General features: G+C 39.4%; 1 long non-coding RNA gene across 1 annotated transcript in view; it reads right to left on the bottom strand.

The window, feature by feature from the left end:
• Positions 1–411: 411 nt before the first annotated feature.
• Positions 412–27,617, bottom strand: part of LOC105465304 (uncharacterized) — a 117,592-nt gene continuing 90,386 nt past the window's right edge. The window contains exons 3-7 of the long non-coding RNA XR_011616792.1: positions 13,247–13,399; positions 7,346–7,540; positions 6,337–6,378; positions 4,099–4,127; positions 412–713 (exon numbers count right to left, since the gene is read on the bottom strand). This is a non-coding gene — a long non-coding RNA (uncharacterized lncRNA). The remainder of the gene's footprint in view (positions 714–4,098; positions 4,128–6,336; positions 6,379–7,345; positions 7,541–13,246; positions 13,400–27,617) is intronic.

The raw sequence follows: 27,617 nt of genomic DNA, 5'->3' as shown, positions 1-27,617 counted from the left end.
AGCAGTTCTGACATGTATTCAATGGGAGTTCCAGCAAAAGACCATTGAAAAAATGATGGTTGAGAATTTCCCAGAGATGAAGAAAGACATACATCCTCAGACTAAAAGTGTGCTTCAAGTTCTTAGCAGGATAAAGAAGAATTAAATCACAGCCAGTTTGAAAAAAATCTAAAAGCTGCCAAAAATGACAGATTACCTACAAAATAATAGCAATTAGGCTGGTAACAACACTTTCATGAGCAAAAATACAGACCAAAAGATAATAAAATAACATTTTCCAACTGCTCAGGTAAGGAAATAGTAAATCTCAGATTTTATACACAGCTAAACATTTAATTAAGGCAGAGAGGGAAAAATAAAGGCTTTTTTACATGTATAAAAATAAAAGAGTTTACCACTCATAGATGCTTATTAGAAGATTTATTAAAGACGTTGTTCCGCATGAAGGGAAAGGGAAGTCAGCCTGAAGATGGTGACACACAACTCCACCATATCCAATGCCCCAGCCATAGGATAATTCTATTTTCCTATCCCTCTTGAAGTCATGCTTGGCCATATGACTTGCTTTGGCCAAGGAAATGTGAGCAAACATGATGGATAATTCTCTTGCACGGAAGCTTTAAGAGCCAGCGTACCCTCTCCCTTCTGCCTCTGCTGATGCTGGCTGCTCCTTCAGATGGCCTTCAGAATGCAGGAACTGAATCCTAGCCAACCTGGAATGTAAACAAGAAATAAAACTGTATTGTTTCAGCCCCTGCTTTTAAAGTTGTTACCACAGTATTATGACTAAGAAGGACAATTATGCAAAATTGGAGAGATTACAGAAATTGATAAAATATGCTGGGAAATTAATTAAAAATCAATTAGAAAAATACTAATTTTTAATGAACTGCCAAATCTCTAGGCAATGATAGCACAGAATATGTTCAAAGGAGAATGTAAATGTACTCTGAAAGAAATACTGAATAATCTTAAGCTTTGTTTAAAAATGTATAGATAAAGGCCAGGCGCAGTGGCTCACGCCTGTAATCCCAGCACCTTGGGAGGCAAAGGCGGGTGGATCACTGGAGGTCAGAAGTTTGAGACAGGCCTGGCCAACATGGCAAAACCTCATCTCTACTAAAAACATTAAAATTAGCTGGATGTGGTGGTGCACACCTGTAATCCCAGCTACTCAGGACCCTGAGGCAGGAGACTCTCTTGAACCTGGGAGGCAGAGGTTACAGTGAGCTGAGATCTTACCACTTGCACTCCAGCCTGGGTGACAAGCGATACCCCATCTCAAAAAATTAATTAATTAATTAAAAATGTATACATAAGTATATGTGTTTAAAATTTAAGATACTCAACAGCAAAATGGAAAAGCAGTCTAGTTTTCAAACCATAGAGTGGGGGAAGGGGAATACTGACAACTCACCCAATTCATGTGAAATTAGAACAAAGGGAGAAGAGGGGGACAAAATGATGATAAACAGAAATCAGAAAAGAATATGGCAGAAATTGGTCCAAATGTAAAAATTACAATAAAATGAAAGGAGAAAAGTCACATATTAAAAGACCAATCAAACTGGATCAAGCCGAATCTAATTACGTTGAATTTTTTAAAATCAACCTATTTGCTGCACTGTCGAAAACATACCTAACACAAAATCACACAAAAAGATATGGACAAAAGACACTAGAGAAATTGTTTTCGACTGAACTGTACTCGCTCCAAAATTCATATGTTGAAGTACCACCCCCAGTACTTCAGAGCGTGACCTATTTGGTGATGGGGTCTGTAAAGAGGTAATTCAGTGAAAAATGAGGTCATTCGGTGGGCCCTAATCCAATATGACTGATGTCCTTATAAAAAGAGGAAATTAGGACACAGAGACACACAAAGGGAAGACCATATGAAGACACAGGGAGACAACAGACATCTGAAAGCCAAGGAGAAGCCTCGGGAGAAATCAACCCCGGTGACTCAGACTTCCAGCCTCCAGGACTGTGAGAAAATAAATTTCTGTTGTGTAAGTCATCCATTCTGTGGTACTTTGTTCCGACATTCCTAGCAAACTAATACACTCATCCAAAAACATGCCAGTGGCAATATGAATGTCAGTCAAAACAGAATTAAAATCTAAAAGAATTAATAACATTATGAGACATCAGCCATGCAAAAGGACCAGTCCCCTAAGACATAAAGCCATTCTCTCTTGAACCTTCTCCAGCCAATTAGTTCCTACCCCTCCAAAAACACATCACTACTTCACATTATCAAAAACTAACAGTCGGTTTCCAGTCTTCGTCTAACACAGCCTTTTGCAGCATTGGGCGGAGTGGATGATACTCTCCTTCTAGGAAACCTTTCTTCACTTTCCTCCTTGACACAGTACTCTTCTCACCTTCTCCCTCGCACTGGCTGCTCTGCCTTTCCCAGCCTTAAATACTAGCTAGAGGTGCCGGGTACAGGCTTCTGATGCCTTCTCTCTCCACCTTAATGCTCAAGACAGAGCAGAGGCTGTGGCTGTCTCCTGAGAACAGCTGCAGTGGTGGTGTGGAGGGGTGTGGGAATAATTGTCCCCTGTGATGCAGGGCAGAGTGAAGGCAGGTCAGGGAGTGGACAGGGGACCAAGCAGACACACAGGCACAAAATCATGCACAGGCATCACAAGTCTGTCCTGCAAAGGGACCTCTTCGTTTTCATCCCCATATCTGATTCACCCAGGTCTTTCCCATCTCACTAAATGGCAATCCCATTCACTCAATATCTCAGGCAAAAATTTTAGGAACCACTCTTGATCCCTTTGTTGCTACACTCTCTGACATCCAGTTCATCAGCAAATCCAGTGGGCCAAGTATCCAAAATACTGAATCACCCCACTTCTGACCATCACCTCTATAGTACAAACCACTGCCCCCTCTCCTGCCTGGATGACTCCATTCGCCTCCTCACAGGTCCCCATCTCCCATTTTGTTTCACTATGGTTCATTCTCCACACAGCTGACAAATGAATCCATTCAAAATGAGAGTCATCCCCTGTCACCCTGATCTTGCCATGCTTGAAGCACACTCATGGTGGTCTTTCAACATAACTTCCCCCCTCCTCTGTGCCTTCTTTCCATTGTCTCCACTTGGAATGATCTTCCCCAGACACCCACATGACTCATCTTCTTGCTTAGTCCAGTCCACCACATGGGTGGCCTCCTGAGAGTGCCTTCTCTAGCCAGTCCCGTAGTGTGGCTCCCCATCCAAGCCGACCGTGTCTCCCCTCTCCCTGCTTTATCCTTCTGCACAGTACTGGCTGTGACATCTGATATTAGGTGAAATCTGCTTATTAGAAATCATCTGTCTCCCCAACTAGGATAACAGCTCCCTGAAAGTAGTGTCTTTCTTGGTCTTGTCCACTATGCCTGGAACAGTGCAGGACACATCATTGGTACTCAGTAAACATTTGTTGATGGAATGAATACTTAGGTCAGTGAGTTTATCATGAAATTGTATGTACCTAATAGCAAGAGGCACGAAGTCATTCCCTCTTAAACCCCCTGGAATCAGCAAGGCCTTGAAATGTTTAAGCAAAATCTGAGAGAATCCAAGAGAAACTCACAATCTTCAAGTTATATCTTTCTTTATATCAAGTGTGACAGATAAAGCAGACTTTTTAAAATAATAAGAATGTAGCAGATTTAAACAACAAATTAATGTTTGCTCCAAAATATGCATGAAACTCTATATCCCCCAAATAGAGAATATATATCCTTTATATGTGCACATTGATGAAAACTTATGATACACTAAATCAGAAAGGAAGCTCTAACACATTTCAATGACTCTGTATCATAGATTCTATCCATCATTTCTAGCAAATTTCAATGAATCTATATCAAATATAGACCAATGAATATGGTCTATATTTCATGAATCTAGGCTATATTTTGTGAACATGACAAAATTAAAATCAAAGTCAACAATAAAAATACAGGAAGTTAAGGAATACATATTTGGTAACCAAAAATTGGGCCTCTAACTATGCATGGGTTGAAAGAAAATTAGAACAGAAATTACTGTATTACATTTCAAAACTTGTGCTGTGTATCTAAAGTATTACTTACAGTTAAATGTATGGCCTTCAATGAATTTGCTACAAAACAAAAAAAAATTAAGCATTCAAATCAAGAAATTAGAATAACAACAGAGTACATTATAAATGCATGAGGCAGGAAGCAAAATACAACAAAAGACACTTATGAAATAGAAAGAAAGAATAGGAAGCATCTATAAAATAAAACTTATCTTTGGAATAACAAGATGTTGAGTAATATTAACAAATAAAAAGGACATCACTACATACAGAGGAGGACAAAATCATTAGAAGTACTTTACATAACTTTGTGCCAATTAATGGATAATTTTGTATAAAAATAAGTGTATCAACATTGAAGAAATAGAAAACCTAACTAAATTAATAAACTACACACTGAAAAAAGTAGCAGCCAAATCTCCTCCACTCCCAATTTTTCCCCTCAAAACAAGTGGCACAGTTTTATAGATGAGGCTTAACAAATCTTTAAGAAACCCATCATCCCCATCTTAAAAACTATTTTATAAAAGAGAAAGTGGGAAGACAAGCCAATTAAGTTTATACCCTATACCTAAAGAGAACAAAGACAATAGAAGGAAAGGTAGAAAAACAAAACAAAGCAAAGTAAAACCATACAGGAAAAAATTGATACATTTGGTTCATTAAAATTTAAAGTTTTTCTACATCAAAAGACAGCATAAGCAAAATGAAAGATCCATCCCAGAAAAATAACTTCTAGGAGAAGTTATTTGCATATACAGTCTATATAAAGCAAAGGAATATGTGAAAAACGTATAAAATCAGAAAAAAGGACAAGTTAATGCAACAAATGGACAAAGTATATACTCCCAAGCAATTCACAAAACTATAATAGATAATAAGCTTTTAAAGAAAGTCTCAGTCTCATTAGTAATCAAAGAAATGCAAAGCGAACCAACAATGAGATGACAATTTAATTCCCAACATATTGGCAAATCTAAAAGCCTCATAATACCTCGTGTTGAGAAGAATATTGAGAAAGGCTAAGCTCTCATATACGGATGGTGAACCTATAAACTGGTTCCACAACTTTGGAGCACAATATGGCAATAATAAGTAAGGATAGCATGGCTAATAGCCTAAAAAGTCCAATTCTTGGTATATAATTCATATAAATTATCTGACACGTGACATGCTCAAGAATGATTGTTGCGGCAATTTTTGTTGTAGCAGGGGAAAAAAATCAGAAACAACTTAAATGTTCATTAAGCACAAATTGGCTAAATAAATTGTAGTATATTCATACAAAGGACTTTATACAACAATCAAAATAAATGAATTAGAGCTGCAATTATCGACATGGATAACTCTCAGAAACATTAGGTTAAGCAAAAAAAAAAAAAAAAAAAAAAAAAAAAAAAGAGGCCAGTAATAGAATATATACAATATATTATCAGTATAAGACTGAAAACATACAAAGCAACACAATTTAATGTTTGTATGTGGTGTATATGCAGTGATTCTATTAGTATAAAAACATGCATAAGAATAACAATGTTGGTACTCAAGATAGTGCTAACATCTGGAGAAGAAGAGATGGTTATGTTATCAAGGAGGTGTAATACACAGCAGGCTTTAACTATGTTGATGAATGAACGGATAGATGATTGATTGATAGATAGACAGATAGATAGATAGATAGATAGATAGATAGATAGATAGATAGATAGATATTTTTATTCCCTTAAGAAAAGATCCAAAGCAAATAAGGCAAAATGTTAACATCTGTTAAAGTTCCACGGTATGTAAGTGGGTGTTTGTTACATTACTTATTCTCAATGATTTTTTTTTCTGTATGTTTGCAGTATTTCATAACAAAAAATAAAAACAAGGCAGGAGGCAGGAATACAGCGAAAGGAAGGACTAAAAGAAGAGAGGACGGGGGAGCAAATCAGGTTAAAATTATCTGGAAACTGGGGGAAAGAAAACAAATACCAGAAGGTAAAACAAAAAGGACGAGCGAAACAGACAAGAAGGTGAGCAGAAAATGGACAAAAGAAAGCCGCCGCTGGCTAATGTGTGAGGGAATGAAGGCATGCCAATACCATTTCATCCTCTCTTCCACTGCTGATTCCACTAACTCAATGGCTCCCCAGGAGGCAGGGCTGGTGGCAAGAGAATCCAGGGTTGCATTGATCCCACGAACATCACCTCTGCTCTCATTGCTCCCAGCAGCTGGATCTCTATTAGTGCAGAGCGCAGGGCGTTGGGGAGAGGAAGCTTTATTTACCTGTCTCCACTTAGGCACAGTCTTGTCTGTGATTTCTGAAATCTAATGATGAGAAAGACATATTAGCACTCCTAAGACTGCTTTTCCCTGACATGGTAAATCGCTCCCTGAGCAACGTCAACTTTAGGAAACTATTGACCATTTAATTCTAGCAAGTAAAGCCATTTCTGCTTTCAGGAGAAATTGATGTGTATTTTGTTCATGCAATATAAAGTGGAACTTACCATCTTTAGTCCCAAACTTTCCCCATCTCTGTCTGTCCCTCTCCCCACTCAGGCACAGAAAGTGGGACGCCATCTTGGCCTCTCCTTCCTTACCCTCCACGTTCAAGTTATCACGTCCTCTCACCTGGGTCCCTACCAACTGCCTGCACAGTTGGTCTCCCTGCTTAAGGCTGCCCCCCTTAAAGACAGTCCCCATTCCACCATCTGATAAAGGTTGTTATAGCTCAGCTCTGATCTTCTTATTCTTTCCTCAGGAAACACAAATGCTGCACCAACGTGTGAATGCAGAGCTCAAACTCTCCACTTCAAGACTGAAAGGAAGCCTGCTATGATCTGGTCCCTCATCTCCTGCAGCTGTTCTGTTCAGCTCATGCGATCATTAGGCGTCCACACTGTGCCCACCAAATGATCATCCTTAAACATTCCCTGCCATTTTCTACCTCTGAACATTTCCTTAGGATGTTCCCTCTACTTTCTCTTTCCCCATCTCCACCTAGGGAAATCCAATCTAGCCTTCAGGAACCAGTTCAAATGCTGTTCACCCCACGGCAGCTTCTTTAAAGCAAGCTCTACCCATCTCAGAACTGACATGTGCACCTCGATACTCTGTTAAAGAAGCAGAGTATTGTTTCCAATTCATTCCTACCTTCCAGTCATATCCAGCACTGTGCACCTTACACAAAACAGGTGCTCAACAATACTCCAATGAATGCATGTAAACATGCATTTATATATGTAATACCTGTAACAACGTGCATTTTATAACAGATTTGATATAAACCTACCTTTAGCCCAAACTTTTGTTACCTAGTAGTCCCTCAATATGTAATTGTGAGAATTAGTGGATGACAGAGTAAACGAAGGGATGGATTTTCCTATAACTCGCTTTGTAATTGAATGAGACCTCATAGGTCACTGTACATCATTGTTGGTTGCTCTGTGTTCTTTCCTGAAGATCCTCAGGAACACACTTCTAGGTTCTGAATGTAACAGATAAACATTAATTCAATTTAATATGGTTCTAAAGGGAAAATACAAATACAGGAAACTGTCTATATTATATAAATGCAATGCACTTTACATTGCAACAGACAATGTTAATCACATAATTTGATGTTCTTCTTCTTTTCATTGTCTACTGAACCCTCTTGTTTGAGTTGATTCCTCTGCCTTTATTGAGAATACACTGTTGAGAGCAGTCCCTGATGAATACTAGTCCATTTGATTATTTTTTTAAAATAGCACTCAATCGCCCTTCTTAGCACTAATAGCACTTTTCTCTACAAATGACTGCCACAGGTTATTAGGTCACACTTTCTTGAAATATTCTATCTTTCATTTATAATTTTTAAATTAACCCAATTATTTCTAACAGTGAGTATCTTGAACAGCAAAAATATATATATATATATTGTTACGTTATTCAATTCATTGTTGAAAGGAGTTGGGGAAGCTTGTGGGAGTGGAAATTGATCATGAAACCAACATATCCTCTGTGCCCTTCACAACACCTCCTCCCAAAGGAGCCGTCACTGTGCCAGGACTACCAGGGCCACCAGCACCCTCTTGCTTCTGTACATCTAACTGAGAAATCACCCTGCACAAATGGAACTCAATTTTTTACAACGTCAATCAACTGATATTACTTCCAATGTAATATTTTCACTCACACAGCATTAAAAATATATATGCACTAAACCTTCAGTCAGCTTGAAAAGAAGCTAACAAAATTTCACCTATTTCAATAAGAGTGAGTCAATTTAGGGGCCTTTGTTGTGTCTAGAGGCAAGATTTTTCTCTTGGGTTATTTCAATACCATGCGTGTCAATCAAAGAGCCACACTCTAAAGACCAAGAGAATATCAGATGAGATCCATCACCAGGCTGAATTTTGGCCTGTATTTGTAAATTATTTCCTCAGCTGGGTCATCAATCACAAAGTCATCTGCATGGAGAGGGTACTTCATTATTGTTCTATGGGGCTCCAATTAAGTGGGACATGACAAAGAGTTATCATGTTGACAGCTCATCCAAGTATCAACAATTACCACAACCCATGACCATGAGAGGAGTGTGGTCTGTTTCCCGCTTAGGTGAAGGCTGACTGGAATGAAGTATTTCCTTCTAGCAGCCTTCTGAGCATCCGGCTTCTCACCAAGAAAGTGTCTCCTCATAAAATACTTAAGGCCCCCAATGTAATGTCTCATGTACAATCATGAGTTCGCGTCAATTTTAAATTCCTATACACATGCAGATCGACACTAGTGCAAAGACTTTCCATGCAAAAAAAAAGGATAATTTTGTGTTTTTCTTCATTCCTAGAACTCCCAAGAAAACTTAAGCATTGCATCAGATTTTAGGTCCAAGCTCAGAAATGTAGCCATGTTTCAGTCTAGTATTTTGTACACTTGATCTGTGTATTTTTATATTTATACAAAAGTGTTTAGTCTCTACCATACCGAAGGAGTTGTACGGCTGCATAGGAATGATAGGTGCTTTTAGCTCTTCAGGGAGAGCAGCATAGTGGCATCTAAGATGCCTTTGATTGACTAAGGTGATTTGATTTTCTCTAATAACTCACAAGAGCTATTAGGAAAATTGGATGGTATTTATAATTCTAATTTGTTTTACTCTGCGACTCTAGGAAACAACATTGTGGTAAATATATTGAAATGTCAGGGTTATCACTTGCCACACAAAGTTTATTTTATTTTTCCCCCACTGAACAAATGCCAGCAGCTTAGCCTGCTGAGCCCAAGCTTATGTGAACTAGCGATCCAGGCAGCCTTTGGCAGTTCCGAGTGGCCATTTGGCCCACCCGAGCTTACGCTGCATAGATTCCCCGGGACGGCCTCCAACTTCAGGGTAGTCAGAGACTTTTCAATGCTGCTGGGGCCCCTGTATTCTCCCGCAGCAGCAGGCTGCCTCCTAAGAAGCTGGCTCCTCTAGCCGTTCCAAGAGGGAAACTTGAATACTGTTTTGGCAGCTTCGCAGCTGCATCCACTCTCTACCCATGGCTAAAGAAACTTTTTTAAAGTGCTAGAAGCAATGCTTAGGAATCTTCGTCCAGAATGACTTTGAGGAAAGCTGTCCGGAAAGTTGGGACTGACTCCTTTGGCGAGCTCTGCTGTGGAGCCAGATGCCATTTTTCAGCAAGGCAAGTTCATACGAGGAACACAGCTCCAAGGACAATGTCCAAGGAAGGACAGCTTAGATGCACCAACAATTTCTTCATCAACAGAGCTTCAGTCCTGTGGATCCAAATCCATCTTCCGTGGAACACAGGGATCAGTTTCAGGAATCCTAAGCTGCTATTCTCCATTTTCTCTTCATTCATTAGTAAATCTGACCAGATGACACAATTACAGTGTGCCTTTTTCAAACTGCATTATCGTTGGCTTTGTTAGAGACTCATTTTTCATGCCTGTGAGATGCTTATCTTCCAAATAAAGAAAGGAGGGGTGATGAAAAGCGTTTGATCAATCAGCTAAGACAGGCAGGCAAACCAGCATTCCAGGATGCTCTCTCTCATCGGTCAGAGTTCAGCTCTTGCTGCCTCAGTTTCGGGGTCTGAACAAAATAAGGGTTTTAGGATCATCCTGGCCTGAGCTCAGCTGCATGCTAAGGAATGCATTTTTAATATTAATTTGCTTCATTTTGCTTTTGATTTGTAGGGCTTGCTCATTTTGGTTTAATCTTTTTTAATAATTATGCAAAGCATATACGTAGTTCAAAAGTCAATCCTACCAAGCACTGGTCCTGTATTCTCTGTCCTTTCCTTCTTCTAGGAGTAACCATTTTTAATAATTTTTAGTTTATCCTTCTATGACTTAAGTATAAGCAAATATATTTATATGTTTCTATCCCACATCTTTCTTAGACATGAGATAGCTTATTGCATAGTGTTCTGCACTTTGCTGTTTCCATTTACCCAGGAGACCACTCCTCAGCAGTCTGTATAGTTATTCCACATTTCTTTTTACAGCTGCATAGTACTCCTGGAGTGCTATGTGTCACTGTGTCATTGTGCCATAGTTTATTCATTTAAATCCTTGTTGATAGACAGTAGGGTTTTTTTTGTTTGTTTGTTTTGTTTTGTTTTGTTTTTGTCTTTTGAAATTACAAATAGTGCCGCTATAAACAGGCATGCGTATATATGCTTTCGTATTTTTGCCAGTTTATCTTTGACACGGGTTCCTAGAAAGGGGATTGCTAGTCAATGGATAATTATATACACACTTAGCAACCCCTTTCTCGACTTGCTAGTCCATGGATAAGTGTGTATGTAATTCACCTGGCTATTGCCTAGTTCCTTCCATTAGGTTTATACTATTTTTCCTTCCCACAAGCAATGTATGAGAGTGCCTATTTCCTCTCAGGTTAGCCAAGAGAGAATACTTTCAACATTTTGGATTTTTGACAATGTGATGTCAATCTCCAAGGTTCTGGTCTTCAGAACCAGCTCCATATTTCATGTAGGAAAACAATTTTTTTTTTCTAAGTGCTCACCTCAGAAAGCCACTTGGTGATGTTACTATTACCAACTTTGACTCCCTTTCATCAAAAGAGTGCCTTTTCTCTAGGAATGAATGGAAATAAAAGCCCTTCCTATAATTTAGATGACAAAAAATATCATGTGGTCACACAGAAGCCATTAGCAAGGCCTCCTATTCATTCAACAAGGATTTACTAAGTGTCTCCCATGAACCTACTATGTGCTACTAAAGTGATTTTGGACTAAGGTATGGGGTAGAAGAGTGGTAAAGGTCTAGAAAAACTGTCTACTATGGCAAGATAAACTATTCCATAATAGGTTCCAAATAACCCCAGGCAAGTGTGATATTCAGTCCTCGACTAACCAGCTGTGAATAGCAACATGATGCTAATTGCCCAACTCTGGTATTTTCTGCTGCCCCATCAAAAAGGAAAATGAAGAAATTTTATATTTGAGAGGTAGGTGAAAGAAAAAGACAGCACAAAAGCCGGATACATAAACACGAGACTTTTCTTTCTACTGGGTAGGAGGCTGATTCAACTGTACTACCATTAACACCCAGTAACAACTTGCACATTGACATTCATCAGTAAATGTTTGTGGGATGTAGGGATCATAATTTTAAAATATCTGCGTACTAGAGGAGAAATATCTAAACCTTCTTTCTCTAAGTCCTATTACGTAAAGAACTTTGCTGATTTTAACTTTCCAGTTTGGAAAGATTTCTTCCCATTCATCACATTCTGAAAATAATAATAACTGACCTTTGTTGAGTGGTTCATTTGTGCCGGGCACACTTCTAAGCCCCATACTTTGTTATCTTATTCAGTGTTCTAAACAACCCTGCTTTGCATGCTTTGATGCAATTATTACCCCATTTTACGGATGGAGCAAGTGAGACACAGAAAGGTTAAGTAACTTATCTACAGTTCAGCTCTTAAGAGTTCCAAGAGTCAGGAGGTAGAATTAACACTCTTGAATTCACTTGTAAACTGAGACCTGCAGAAGAATTCATTTGGGAACTTAGAGTTGCTATACATAGAATGACCTTCCTATTCCTCAGTGAAACTGTCACCACCACGGCCAAATCCATCGTCCTCCCCTTGCTGCATCTGCAGGCAGTTGGCCCACCTCCTGGCCATTCTCGGTGGGTCTCATTCTGAGGCTCTATCTCTGCCTTGAGGCTTTGCTCCAAATGAGTTGATCCTTAATCTGATTATCTATGCATGCAATTGGTTATTCACCACTTCCCAGAAGCCTTAGCCTGGAGTGTATAGTCCAAAATTCTTTACTATATATTAATAGAAAGTACTTTACTCAGCCTTTCAGTTGTTTATATCACTGTGCAATGGTTTTCCAGCATCCAGCTGTCATCAGTCTTCCCCATATGCTATCTAAAGAGAGATGAGTTGCAAGGTTCTATTGCCAGGCCTCCTGTCTTGCAATTTGATATCAATTACAGCATTTAGATAACGCTGGTAAAAATGATAAAGAAGCTTGATGTGACATCTATGGATGAACTACCATTCTCCAATTTTTTAACAGCTTGCTCTGAAATTGAGATCATATAAGGGCCACATCCTCTTAGCCATTCTAGAAAAATGTTGAGCTTCTTAATGCTATTTTATTTTACTTTTTTTTTCTGTCAGTGAATCAATTATCAAACTAAAATCAAAGCAGAAGATGTTTAGCTGCATATTCAAACTAACGTCAAGACAGAAAACTTGTAGCTGCATATTCATTTGCTCTGGATCTAGAAGAAAAATTAACAAATCCCTGCCTTCTCTCAATTAACGCTGCTCTAAAGAACTATGCTGCTTTTTACAGAATAATCTGAAACCTCCTGTGTATGCTGTTACTGTCCATGTAACTGTAAACCTGATATGATACTTATGGTTTTTTTGGCTGCTAATTTAAATCCATAATCACAAATCACAATCATTTGTGATATAAAGACACAAAAGATAGAGAGATGATCAAAGTAAAGTGACTGCCTTGAAAATATCTCACCCATATAAGGGAGACAGCACAAAATCAAAATCAAAATGTCATCATATAATAATTAAATGCTATTAGAGGATAATGCACAAAAGCATGTCTTATCATTTTCTACATGACCATATGGTGTTTTTACAGTAGAAGAAAAAAATACATTTTTCTTACTTTAAAGCTCTTCAAAGTTAAACAGGTACCTCTTGCGCCAGCACTAATTGGTTGCAACTCCAGGAACTTGGATCTGTAGTCCATGAGGGTGGAGCTCATTTATCCCTGGCTACTTCTGAAGTAGGACAGAAATGCTACTTCCCTTGAAAGTTTGCAGTTACCAGTCCTTGCATCTTCTCACCCTCAAAGCAAAGCAAAAACAAATGAACACAAAGGAAAGGAAGGTTTACATTGTGGCTACTAAAAGATATGTTTCTGGTAAGTCCTCTCATCACCTAACCACACAAATGCATGGAACTTTAAAGATGCTGTGGTTTCTTCCTAGCCTCTACAGGCTCTTTTTTTTTTTTTTTACTGAAGGCTTTATATGCTGCCATGTCCTGGATTAAGAATTTAGAGATGAGAAGTCCACTTAGCATTGAGGGATAAACAGTTCACCAGAGGAGACTTCTGCCATAGAACTCCAACAGAAAATGCTTCTTTTATTAAAGGCACTTTGGCATTCAAAAATTTAAGTCCAACTTGACAAATTTGGGGGTAACTAATGAATCCAAGATGATGCCATCAATTGTAACGTAATTGGATATCTCATGATCTAATGCTTGCTCTAGGAGTATGATAACTGCTCCAGACATATTTCATTTTTCATGTATTCTTAGCAAAAACTAAAATTCAGCATATCCCCTGCAAGACCTAAGATATCATGATTTTTCTTATCTCTCAGGAGAATACTTTTGGTACAAATGTTTAGAAAAGTGTGAGCTGCAGAGAGTGATTTCACGGTTGGTATATGGAAAGGCTTCAGAGAATGAAGTATTGTAATGTAACTTAAGTCACATGAGACTGGATACACTTCTGGAGTCCGGCCCATTAAAATAGAACTACATGGGATCCCATTCAACAAGTTTTTCCATTAAGATAATTAAGACTAAAACGTCCATCAGAGCAATGTCCTCCAAATGTAGCTATGAAAAATTATCCAACCTTCGTTTCTTGGTCTATTTCAAAATCTATTTCAGAACTATTGAGACACTGCTTGCTTGTCACACATTAAATTTTATTTAACATATAATTTCTCTTCAGATACAACATCCAAACACATTTTTTCCATTCTGAACAAAAATGTATGAGAAAAGACTCCTCTCCCAATAGCCATTTTCAGCTCTATTTTAATGCAAATTAGAATTATACTTTCATTATTATGAATTAGAAATCCATAATCAAAAGTGCATTTGAATTTTATTTGATATAAGCCCCTTCATACCACAAATTCTAATGGACCCATGACTATACAATTCCAATTTAGATTGGGCATGGTGGTGCCTGCCTGTAGTCCCAGCTATTTAGAAGGCTGAAACAGGAGAATGGCTTGAACCCAGGAGTTCAAGACCAGCCTTAGCAATATAGTAAGATCCCCATCTCTTAAAAAAAAATTTTTTTTAAAGAAAATAACTTACAAAAACAATAAAACCCTAATTTGTAGATTCCCCTGCTCCTGAAATCTTCAGAGAATGTTATTAAATTATTTTAACAAATATAAAAGATATAACCAATTGATAAGTTTTATTGGCTACATTTTCATCCATTCTGTCTATCAACAGATGCTTATAAACTATCTACTGGAGTCAAGCACTGGCGTTGCACTTAGGAACAAATAACACACAGTCATTGACCTCAAGAGACTCTTGTTTGATGTAGAAGAGAGAGGTGTAAACAAACAATTACAGAACAGTGAGACTGCAGTATGTACAGGAGCTAATGGAGATGAGAAGAGAAGGTGCCTAAGAATGTGGGGAGAATCATGAAATGTTTCATCGAGGATATAACATGACATAAAACTATATTTAAAATGTGAGAGGCTGACGGGCTCCTGATTACACATGTAATCCCAGCACTTTGGGAGGCCGAGGTGTGAGGATCACTTGAGTTCAGGAGTTTGAGAACAGCCCAAGCAACATAGTGAGATTTTATCTCTAAAATTTCCAAAAAAAAAAAAAAAAATAGCCAGGCACGGTGGTGCGTTCCTGTAGTCTCAGCTACTTGGGGGGCTGAGGTGAGCAGATTGCTTGAGCCTGAGAGGTCAAAGTTGCAGTAAACTCTGACTGTGCCAATGTACTCCAGCTTGGGTGACAGAACAAGACTCTGTCTCAAAAACAAACAAACAAAAACAATGTGTGTGGTCATTGAGAAATTGCATTTTAGCAGAGGATTCCATGTGTAAGTGCCAAGAGGCAGGAAAGAAGATAAAAGGCATGGAAAACTGCAAGTTGTTCCATAGGAAAGGAAGTGCTGGGATCTGAAGTCACGAATATTGCCGAGGAGAAGATCATGAAGAACATGGAGGAGTGGCTGTCTCAGGAGAGTCCCTGAAGGTTTTAAGTAGGGCAGGGTACAGCCCAGACCAGAGTTGTCTTTTATACAGCATTCCCATCACAATTGGGAAGCTGGACTGGAGGAAAGCAAGACTAGCAGCTGGGAGTGCAACTCAGAGTTGATGCAGTAGTGCTGGCTGAGCTCATCAGGGTAAGAACCAACACAGAAGGGAGAGAAGGCACCAGATGGACATTTTGCAAGTAGAATGGACAAGACTCAGTGACTGAGGTAAGAATGTGGGGAGAGAGGAAAGATATTAAAATGACTGGCAGATCTCTTGATGGACCTTGAGCTCTTGTTTGGAGGATCTGTCTGGGAAATTCTGTCACTTACTATTCGTGGTGGGAAGAGATCCCTGTTGATCTGAGAAGTTCATCTTGTTAAGCAGTGAACTTTGGAAACAAAACATGGCATGAATATGGAAGCACAGGGGTCAGAGGTTGCATCACTTTTACAGTCAACTGGGTGGATGAAGTGTTATTAATCAAGACAACATATTAGGAGAAGAAACAGATTTTCAGGAGAAGGAGCAATCGGCTGTCATGAATTCCATTTGCGTTAAGTTGAGATGGAGAGGTGTCTTTTAAGTTCAGATGAGGATGTTCTGTAGGGAGGTGGTTAAATGGATCTAGAGTTCAGAGGACAACTGGGGTATAGAAATTTGTGAGACATCAGAGAATTGATAATAGTTGAAGCCACAAACTAGACTTCAAGCATAATTGCTGTCCTTTAGTGGTATATCAGATTTTATCAAAATTGAATTCCCTCCCCTGCTTTTTTTTTTGAGACAAAGTCTCGCTCTGTCACCAGTCTGGAGTGCAATGGCGCGATCTCGGCTCACTGCAACCTCCACCTCCCAGGTTCACACGTTCTTCTGCCTCAGTCTCCCAAGTAACTGGGATTACAGGAGCACACCACCACGCTTGGCTAATTTTTTGGTATTTTTAGTAGAGATGGGGTTTCACCATGTTGGCCAGAATGGTCTTGAACTCCTGACCTCAGGGAATCCACCCACCTCGGCCAAAATCCATTTAGCCTCCCAAAGTGCTGGGATTACAGGTGTGAGCCACTGCACCCTGCCATCAAATTCTTCACACAATATTTATTCACTCATCCAATAAATAGTAACTGAGCACCTTCTACTGTAAGAGCTCAAGTGAGAAGCTTCAAGTAGAACTATGAAAAAGACAAGTCACTCATCTCAAGACATGTATATTCTACAAGGGGATTCAGATGTTAAACTGGTTACACAATATATTGTTTAGTTATATTTGGGACCACAAAGAAGAGATGTAGAGCTTTTAATGGAGAAACAGAACGAGTTCAGTGGCAAACTAGAGTTTCATGTAAGATTCTCTGAAAAGCTACTCTGAGGTAAATTTCAAAGGTGAATTAACCAGGCAAAGAAACAAAAAGAGCATTCCAGGTAGAAGGAATTGGATATGCAAAGGACCTGAGGCAGAAAAGGATGATAGAATACACCAGACTATGAAAGCAGGTTAGTGGAACAAGCAGAAATGTATGTAAATATGTCAACTTACTAAGTTTAAAAATACTTTCTTTGGGTAAATATTAAGTAAATTTGACCATAATGTAAAAGTATGGTATCCATGCCATCCGAGGTTTTATGCCTCTTGTTTAGAACTCAAACCTCGGTTGATGGGAAAACAAACAGATAAAACATAAATATAGTCTGAAGGCAGAACATATTAATATAAGAAAAACTTCACTAAATATTACTGCACTCCCCGCAGCTGTGCAACGGCATGTTCCTCATAAAGAAAGTGAGAAAACAACCGCTAAGATAGACTTCAACCCCATAGCTAGATGGCAATACAGACATACTACAGAAGAGTATGTTATTTTCATAAGCATTTAACTATAAAATGCCCTCAAAGCACTTGAGATTCAGGAATAAAAAAGATCAATGTTATTTTTCTCTTCAGATCCAGAAGGAGGTCACACATTCATCTGGGGTCTTTTAGACTCCTGGTTCCCCTCTGTTCTCAATATCCAACTTCTAATGGCGCCTGGCTCTGCCATGTGTAAGCTATCACCTGTAGCTACTTCACTCCCATAAAAACCAAGCCCCAAGATAAGATTGTGCAATGTCAACCAGAATAATGATAAATAACTGCAACAAAACATTTCCATTTCTCTCACTTCCAAGAGTATTTCGGGCTATATTTTCCGAATAATTGCTCATCTCAACTTGCCTATGTACATTTAACCCACTCAAACCAAAGGTGATAGCAGTTACACATCTAGAAGGAGCTTACACACAGTTGAGGGCATTCAAAATTGTTTTATGGATGAGGCAAACATTGTCTGACACATTGTGTCACGCCCTACTGTTTTCAGAAATTTCCACGAGACCTTTCATCTTACCTAATGGTTCACAAAGGACATCGCTGTAGCATCTCCACCTCCCCATGGTTTCACATATAATGGCTGCAGCCCTCTCTCACACTGCACCATGGGGCTGCATGGGGAATCCATGAAAGACCTTCAACAGATCTGACTCCGGCAAGTCATAGGCCCAGAAGAGAGAAGCACAAGAGCTTGTTCCTTTCTAATCAAAACCAAAATCCAGAGCTTCTCCACAATATCATAAAAGCAAAACCATCACATTTGTGAAAAAAAAAGCAGAGCATATGATAATGGGATCATTAAGATCAACCCTAAAGTATGTTCACAAATATCATGACAGCGTTGTGGATACTAATTGCTGTTTAAAAACACCACTCCAGCCTAAGTGCTAGTATTAGACAAGGGTGCATTCTGTCAAATGTTGTTGGGCCCTTAATTGAAAGGATCATTAAAAATTTACTGAAGGGGATACTGGAAACACTATAAAAGACGAAAGGTGTGTTTGACGTTCCATTCATTGTCAAGGATGCCACATCAAGTGTCAAGCACCAGGGGTCAAGATAGGAGAGAATGGATTTGAAGTCAATGGTACAGACAGCTCTTTTACATGCAGACCAAGCCCAGGGCTGCCTGACTTTAGGCTCTGCCAAATACACTGTGATGAGGCATTGGTGATCCAACACACTTCCCATCCAGGAAACGTACCTAAGAATCTACATCTTACGAATATTTGATCCAGCCACAAATATGAAAAAAAATCACCGGTCTCTGAATTATTTCATTGTTTTTGCCGAAGTCCTAAATTATTTTTCCTGTAACAAAATAAAATGTACCGGGTAGGAACAAGAGTCCAAAAAGGCAAATACCAACTCAAGCCCGTTAAAACTAAGGTTCCAGCCATGCTGATTTTCTTTACGACATAAGTGGTCTACTTGGCTGATAGCAGCAGAGACTTGGGTCAATACTGTCATTCCCGCCTGCCAGCACTGCAGACTTCATGCATTCTCCCTTGAATTAACTTGACCACAGGCTATTTCTTGTAGGGTATAATGAAGAAATTGGCCAAGGTTCCTGCAAGAGATATAATGTTGACATGAATTCTTTAAAACACATAAACAATCCTTGAAGACTAGAAAGGTCATGGTGAAAGAAGCAAATTTCCTTCCTTTAATATTTATGGGAAGAAAAGAATTCTAATCTGGGAAGTGACTTATGAGCAGTAGCAGTAGGTCAGGGGCAGAATGTCACATGTGACCATGGGGACCAGACAGGTTACTAATCCTTGGTAAGGACTGTGGGGTGATGCTGTAGGTGTGCTGTGCTGTGTGTGTGTGTGTGTGTGCACAGATGTGTATGCAAGTGTGTGTGCATGCTAAAACAGCAAGATTAAAACATTCTAACCAAAAGAACTTAGTCTATGCTGAAAGTTCACAGAAGGATAGCACATTTAACATTTGAGAAAAATAACATTTTTAAAAAGTGAACAAGTATGTCCACAGTAGTTACAGAGAATGTTGGCAAGGAAAATCCCCTGAGGACTGCCAAATGTGTCTTGATATCCAAAAGAATGAACGCTGAGCCAGAAATGTTGTGAAATGGGCTCCATGATTTCAACTCCTGATATTTATGCCCTTGTGTTGTTCCCTCCCACTGCGTGTGGGCAGGACTGTGAGTTGCTTCTAACTGATCACATATGGCAAAAGTGTTGGGATGTCCATGACTCCGTGTATGTGCTTACTTTACATAAGACTGTAATCCTTGTCATCGGAGGAGAGTGTCTCCCTTGCTGGCTTCAAGAAAGAAAGCAGCCATTCTGAAAAGACTCATGTGGCAAGGAACTGAGGGCAGCCTCCAGCTGATGGGCGGCAAGAATCTTAGGCCCTCAGTCCGAGAGCCTGCAAGGAACTGAGTGCCAGAAGTGGATTCTTCCCCAGTTAAGCCTCAGATGAGTCTACAGACTTTGCTGACACCTTGAAAGCAGCCTCCTGAGACTCTGAAGCACAGGACACAACCAAGATTTGCCCACACTCCTGACCAATGAAACTGACATAATAAGTCTGTGTTGTATGTAAGTAGCTAAGTTTGTCACAAGTATTATTACACAGCAATAAATAATTAATACAGAACTACTACTGATGCCAAAGGCTTTGACTTTGACTCATTTCTTTTTTTTTTTTTTTTTTTTCTTGGATATGGGATCTCACTCTGTGGCCCAGGCTGACATGCAGTGGTGCAATCATAACTCACTGCAGCCTCGACCTGGGATCAAGCAATTTTCCTGTCTTCAGTCTCCTGAGTAGCTGGAACTGCAGGCATGCACCACCATGCCTGGCTAATTGTTTTATTTTTGTAGAGACAGGGTCTCACTGTATTGCTCAGGCTGGTCTGGAACTCCTGGGCTCAAGGGATCCTCCCACCTCGGCCTCCCAGAGTGCTAGGATTACAGCACACCCTGACTGACTAGGTTCTTTCATCCCTAGGGGCTTCTCCTTTATACAATGTGATCACCCATATGTGCTACCACAAAATCCAAAGAAGATTACAACAAATTTGTAGAGGGCCAGATTTTATGTCATGATATCACTGAATGGGACAATGTAATACATTGAAGAAACTATAGAACTCACACCTGTGGATCTCCATTTATCTTCCAAGGAGAACAAATTCTGACTTTCTAAAGAAGTAGCAACAGTCCTCCTTCTGTGGCATATAAAAGAATATAGATGTGTCTGTAATGTAGCCCATGGTACATTAGAAGGAGCTTTGGATGCAGACAGATTGAGGCTCAAATCCCAGTTTTTCTCCTTACAAATTTGGACAATATATTGAGTTTCAGTTTACTCATTCAAACAATTGAAACAATCAAATCAACCCCAAAGAGTGTCGAGAAAATGAGTAAGATACATAACTTGGGCATCAACCACAGTAGGAAAATAAATACTAGTTTTCCTCCCCTTTCTTTATCCCATAAGATTAATGCATCTTAGATTTTAGAAGAGAATATTTTAAAACAAAATCAAGGAAAATACAACACTAGAAGGAAATGTGGCCCAAGAAATGTTAGATGCACTAAAAATGAAAACCTGATTATAAAATTATGAATAGTATTAACTAAGAGGAATTATCCTAAGGACAGTCGTGCTTAGAGTATCCTCCAACAAATCCTTCTTTTTTTTTTTTTTTCTTTTTTTTTTTTTTTTTTTTGAGACTGAATCTCGCTCTGTTGCCCAGGCTGGAGTGCAGTGGTGCGATCTCAGCTCACTGCAAACTCCGCCTCCCAGGTTCAAGTGATTCTCCTGCCTCAGCCTCCCAAGTGTCTGGGACTACAGGTGTGCATCACCACACCCAGCTAATTTTTGTATTTTTAGTAGAGACGGGGTTTCACCGTGTTGGCCAGGATGGTCTTGATCTCTTGACCTTGTTATCCACCCACCTTAGCCTCCCAAAGTGCTGAAATTACAGGCATGAGCCACCGTGCCCGGCCAGTAAATCCATTTTTTAAGTGTGTGAATGAAAAAGAAAGGACATTTACATAACCCAAGGTTCAGAGTAGGAGAAGGAAGAGGAGGAGACAATGGACCACAAGAAGAGGGCCACAGAGACCACAGGCCAGAAGGAAACTTAGACCAAGCATGGTGGCTCACACCTGTAATCCCAGCACTTTGGAAGGCTGAGGTGGGTGGATCCCTTGAGATCAGCAGTTCGAGACCAACCTGGCCAACAGGGTGAAACCCTATCTCTACTAAAAATACAAAAATTAGCCAGGCGTGGTGGCGGGCGCCTTTAAACCCGGCTACTCAGAAGGCTGAGGCAGGAGAATTGCTTGAACCTGGAAGGCGGAGGTTGCAGTGAGCTGAGATCACGTCACTGCACTCCAATCTGGGTGACAGAGCGAAACTCTTTCTAAAAAAAAAAGAAGTAAAGATAGCCTGGTGAAAAGTGCAAAGACAGAAACACTTCTACTATGCTGTAGTTACAACAAAGAAGTGAAAAATAAAAGGAATACTATCTTTGGTTGGTGAAGATGGTGCAGTATTGTCAGGTGGTACAAAACTAAAACTGCTTTTACTTTGCACTCATCTTTACCAAGAAGGGTGATCATCAAACAGAAAAGAGAAGAATAGACATAATTAAGATACAACCAAAGGTAAGATTATGGAGATAATGGGAAAATTGTAACTTGGCTCAGATAATTACTCCCAGGAGAAATAGTTTGCAAATACAATTGGAGAACCACTTTCAGTAATTTGTTTAAAATCTTATGGAACCAGAGAGGCCAAAAAACTACAAATAGGCAAAAAAAATTAATTTTTAAATAGTAAATGCTTGATAAATCTTGATACTGACACGTGACTAAATTCTCTAATGGATAATCAAACAGATGGTTGGTAAGCACTTTGAGAGAAGAATTTATCATCACTAGGAGCCAAAATGGGTTCACTTAAGAAGATGTTAGGCCAAACAAGTTTTATTTATTTCTTTAAAAAGTGACTGTATTGGTAAATTCGAAGATGCTAGAAGCATACTTATAAGATCTGGAAATGAGAACTGAAATGATTTTTTTATATTTAGACTAGAGGGATAGGACTTGAGGGAAGTGTTTCAAAGTCTTCAAGTGTTTCAAAGACTACCATGGTAAAGAAAATATGGTTCATCTTATGGACACAGGGAGAGGAACTTCACACACTGGGGCCTGTCGGGCGGTGGGGGGAAGGGGAGGGAGAGCATTAGAACAAATACCTAATGCATGCAGGGCTTAGAACCTAGATGATGGATTGATACGTGCAGCAAACCACCATGGCACATGCATACCTATGTAACAAACCTGCACGTTCTGCACACGTATCCCAGAACTTAAAGTAAAATTAAAAATAAATAAATAAAAGAAAATATGGTTCATGTACACTGTAGAATACCATACAGCCATAATAAAGAATGAAGTCATGTCCTTTGCAGCAGCGTGGATAAGACTGGATGCCATCATCCTTGGCAAACTAATTCAGGAACAGAAAATCAAATACTACATGTTCTCACTTATAAGCGGGAGCTAAGCATTGGCCACACACCGATATAAATACGGGAACAATAGACACTGTGGACTACTAGAGGGTGGAGGGACAGGGGTGGGTTCAAAAAACTACCTATCAGGTACCATGCTCACTACCAGGGTTACAGGATTTGTGCTCCAAACCCCAGCATCAGACAATATTTTCATGTAACCAATCTGCACATGTACCACGTATTACAAGGAGTGAAAATTACTGAGCATTGCTGTATCCTTCAAATCTAAATCCAGATGACTTGCGGAATCTCTCTGATCACTCGGGTTTAGAGTTGAAATCCTTGCTACGTGTTGCTATAACACATTTACATTTCCACGATTGTAGTGTTTTTGTCAGAATGTATTATGATTGCTTGTTTAATTGCCAACCTCTCCAGTGGGATGTAAGATCCATAGAGCAAGGGCCAAATCTATCTTTTTGGTTTGTTTCATCCCCAGAATCTAATACCACTCCCATACATGGAAGGTGCTTTATGAATACTTGCCAGTGGAATGAACGGATGAAAAAGTAAAGGAATTTTCAAAATTTGTGCTTCACAAGGATGTGGTCTTCATCTCAATATCAGGAGGAATTGTCTTATAATTCGGAAAGAAATTATAAATTTCTCATTCTAAAAGTGTTCAAGAAGAATATGAAAACCGGATGATCCATACAGCGTTCCATACAATGGAATGGAAGTTCAATTAGATGGCGTCTAAACTCCCTTCTAACTCTACTCTACATTCAAAGCCATATCACCTTTTAACATAAAATCAAAGCACACAGCCCCAGAATTCCAGAGGCAAAATAGCTGTGCTAAACTGTGAGCTCCTGAAGGCTGGTTTTATTCTTTTGGTGTCTCCTACCTTGCCTGGAACAGGACTTTGCCCAAGCTGACGGTTAATCACTGTTGATAAATAAATGGCTGCAATAAATGTAGATTGTTTCTGAAATGAAAACAACAATGAATACATTCAGTCTGACCACCCCTTTTCACGAAAGGAGTTATTTCCCAAAGATTGATGTGACTTCTCAAAAGTCATCCAGCGATTTGGGAACACAGCCAAGACTTCACACAGTTTACTGCTATTTCCACCAGTCTAGGTTCCCTTAAAGACTCTTTACGGAAACAACTGAAGACAAAAAAACCTAAGGACTCAAGACAACTAGACCCTCTGGGGACATCAGAAGCATCTCTATAGTGAAAAACCAAGGGATCAAGTCATCACTGTAGTAAATCCAAGAGGGATGTTCACCAGGACCAGAAGAGACAGCACAGAGAACCAGAGTTTCATTGAATTTCCAGATCATCCATACAGTGTTTTGTACAGTGGAATCGAAGTTCAATTCAATGGCCTTTGATCATTGCATTTCCTAAAGTAAATTAGGGATAGACAAAATAATAATAGCAATAGCATCATATGTTAGGGCTCTCCTCAAAGGGCTGAGACAACTCATTAAAGTTCAGTGTCTGTAACTCTACAGCATAAAGAAAAGTGGTAAAGTTACTGGCACTTGATTACCTTGGTCAAATAAAAATTCAGATGTAGAATGTAATAAAAGAGATTTTTTTGGCCTGGTTCTCTGCATAGACATATAATTAACATATATCATGACAATTAATTTTAGGGACTTTCTTATTTCTACTGGTGGTCTATATTAATCTAAATCACAAAAAAATTAGGAAATCATTATGAGACTTTGCACTCTGTAGCTATAGTCCATAGGTCCAGGATCAACAGAAAAGTTTTACCCAGCAGTGTTTCCTAGGACAACATGCTCTTTGTTTCCTTTTGTAGAACTATTTGATAAAATGACAAATTGTTGCATTTGTCCATTCAAAGAATATTCAGAGAGTGCCCATTGCACAGTGGCCACTTTGATGACATACATTGCAAAACATAGTCCCCTTAACAGTCTAGAAGGCCAGAACCAAGGACTGGGTACTATGGTCATTGCTTCATTAGTGGTAGATTGGGTTCTATGGGAATCCAAACAAGGGGGAATGGGACCTGCCAGAGGAGCTAATGCTGGAGAGTAATCTTGAAGTGAAAGTAGAAGTTAGCTGGCCAGGCAATGGGTCACCATTGTTTCCGGCATAAGGCAGAGCATTTGCAAAGGCACAGTCATGGCAGGAACTGCAGGCAATCTGGTGTGGCTGAAGTTTGTGGATCATTGATAGGAGATGCTCTAACTACTCTGGTCATTTAGCTTGGAACAGGGATAGTCAAGGACTTTTTCCTACTCTTTATCCTCCCTGTCTATATGTGTGTCAGGCTCTCCCTAATGCTCTCCAGAGGTATTACAATAACTTTCTAACTATGCTCCCACCTGCCAATCTTGCTCTCCACTTTTCAGTGCATCCTCCACACTTCCAAAGATTTCACTTTCCAGAATGCAAATCTGATCATGCCATTCTCCAATTCAATCTTTGCCTATGAGATGAAGTCCAAATTTCTTGGTGCAGAGCATGAGCATTTTCCATTCTGGCCTCTTGCCTTTCTAACTTGATCTGCTAACTCTTCCCACCTCACAGCTGAAAATGCAGCCCAGTAATGCATACATACTCAAAATCCCCTCACATGTGTACCTCCTCACACCTCTGACCTTTGTACCTACTGTTTCCTCTGCCTGGAATGCTTGGATCTTGGAGAGAGATCTCTCTTGGAGAGAGATCCACCTCACCTTCAGTAAAGTCTTTCCCGAGACAACTACCAAGTCCTACCTCCATCTCCCCACAGTCCTCTGTACAAATCTCTACTCATCATTTTTTGCACAATATATTGTGTCTTTGTAACTTCCCCACCCAGAGGAATATCCATATCTCAGTTTTCTTTGACTTACCATTACCCTTCAAAATTACTTATACTTCGGTACTTGGCAAACCATAGGTCCTTGAGGTTTCTTAAATGAATAAATGAGCCACTATTTCTTCATATTAAAATTGAAACCCCTCCTCAGCTTGACTTTTTGTTTAGACCCATCATCACCTACGTCTGAACGTGGACAATGTTTCATCTCTTCCCTTTGATTTACACTTCTTGCAGGCCCTGCCTCACCTGTCAACCACCTGTTTTTTCCAAACCATGGTCTCCAAAAGCACCTGAAAGTCCTCCAATGCTGTGAGGATTCATCAGTCACACAAAACATCCTATGGGTAAACAGTCACAAACACCTTCATTAAAAATAACCCGTGCATGTTTTACACATCTGATGATGATGTGTAATTTTGAGTGTGAAAATCAAGGTGAAGCATATTTCACAATGCTTCCACAAACAAAAAAAAGTGCTCGGAGGAAAAAGGGCTTAAAAGTTAGTTCTTCCTGCCCTGGGATAAAAGAATGTGTATAAACAGGAAAACCGTGAGGAGTCCATACACTGATGTTCCTAGGAAGATGGGAAGGGACACTTGTTTGTTTTGTGGAGAATCAGCAGGAAGAAATCACACTGGACTGCTGTTTATTCCTGTTCCTTCATGTGACCTGGCCCAGAATCCCTCCATTGTCCAAGGGAACAGATGGTAGGGAAGGGGAGTATTTACATGAAATTCCTGTCATAAAATTAAATCTGAAATTCACATCCTAATTTCACAACCCTTTCCCAGAATGTGGAAAAAAACTCTGAGGCATTGATGGTTCAAAAGACTGAGTGGCTTCTGTAAAAGGTAGACTCAATATTGTGTAAACATAGATATATATGTAAATATATATGAAATGGAAATTAATGTACTATTTGAAGGTAATCAGCCTCTCCACGATTATTTCATGGTCATAGATTTTGTGTTGATGCTGGTTAATTAGCCAAATATGAATTATATATGTATATTTTAAGTAAGTGTGCATGCATATTAAAGAATTTTTCCCTTTATTTCATTATGAAGCAACTCATTTGATGTGGCCCTGCATAAAGCTCTAATACACATCAAAAAGCAATCAACAAACTCTTTGAGTACATCAAGCAGGATAATTTAGATGGTTTTTAATCATGATTATGGAAGTATAATTAGGTGGTTTCATGTTTGCTGTTGAGTACATGTAAGGAAAAGTGATTCTCCGAATAGAAACTGTGGGCAATATTACACAGAAACCACAAGAGAACTGTGTGCATGAGGCACAAGTGTGAGCACGTGCTCACTCACACATGCGTATACACACACACACACACAGAGGGTCCCTTTCTTCAACACATCAGCAGCTCTAATATTTAAAAAGAATATTATTTATTTCATGATATCAAAAGAAATCTTATTTAATAAACTGCTTATATAGAAGTAGGTTTGAAAAATGCCTCCCTTTAATGTCATCATAAACTTTAGCCATTGCCTGCAATTTAAAACCAATCCTCCCTGCCATAGCCCCTACAGAAAAAGAATGTGGAGGTTCATCAGGGCTGAAGCAGTTCATGTGTCATTAGTGACCACTGGGAGTCGGCACAGTCGTGGATCTGCACAGCTAAATGATTGTGCACTCGTGGCTTTTGGTAATCCATTTGAAACATAGCAGATATTTATCTATCTCCAATCACCCAGTTTAGAAGTCAAAGGATCTGTAAGTTCTCACACAGAAGGATGAATCACACACAAGCAAACTGCTGTCTCATGCCCACCTATCCAGGC

The sequence above is a fragment of the Macaca nemestrina genome, chromosome 19, assembly GCF_043159975.1.
Source record: "Macaca nemestrina isolate mMacNem1 chromosome 19, mMacNem.hap1, whole genome shotgun sequence".
NCBI lineage: Eukaryota > Metazoa > Chordata > Mammalia > Primates > Cercopithecidae > Macaca > Macaca nemestrina.
This window is presented reverse-complemented; position numbering and strand designations above follow the sequence as displayed.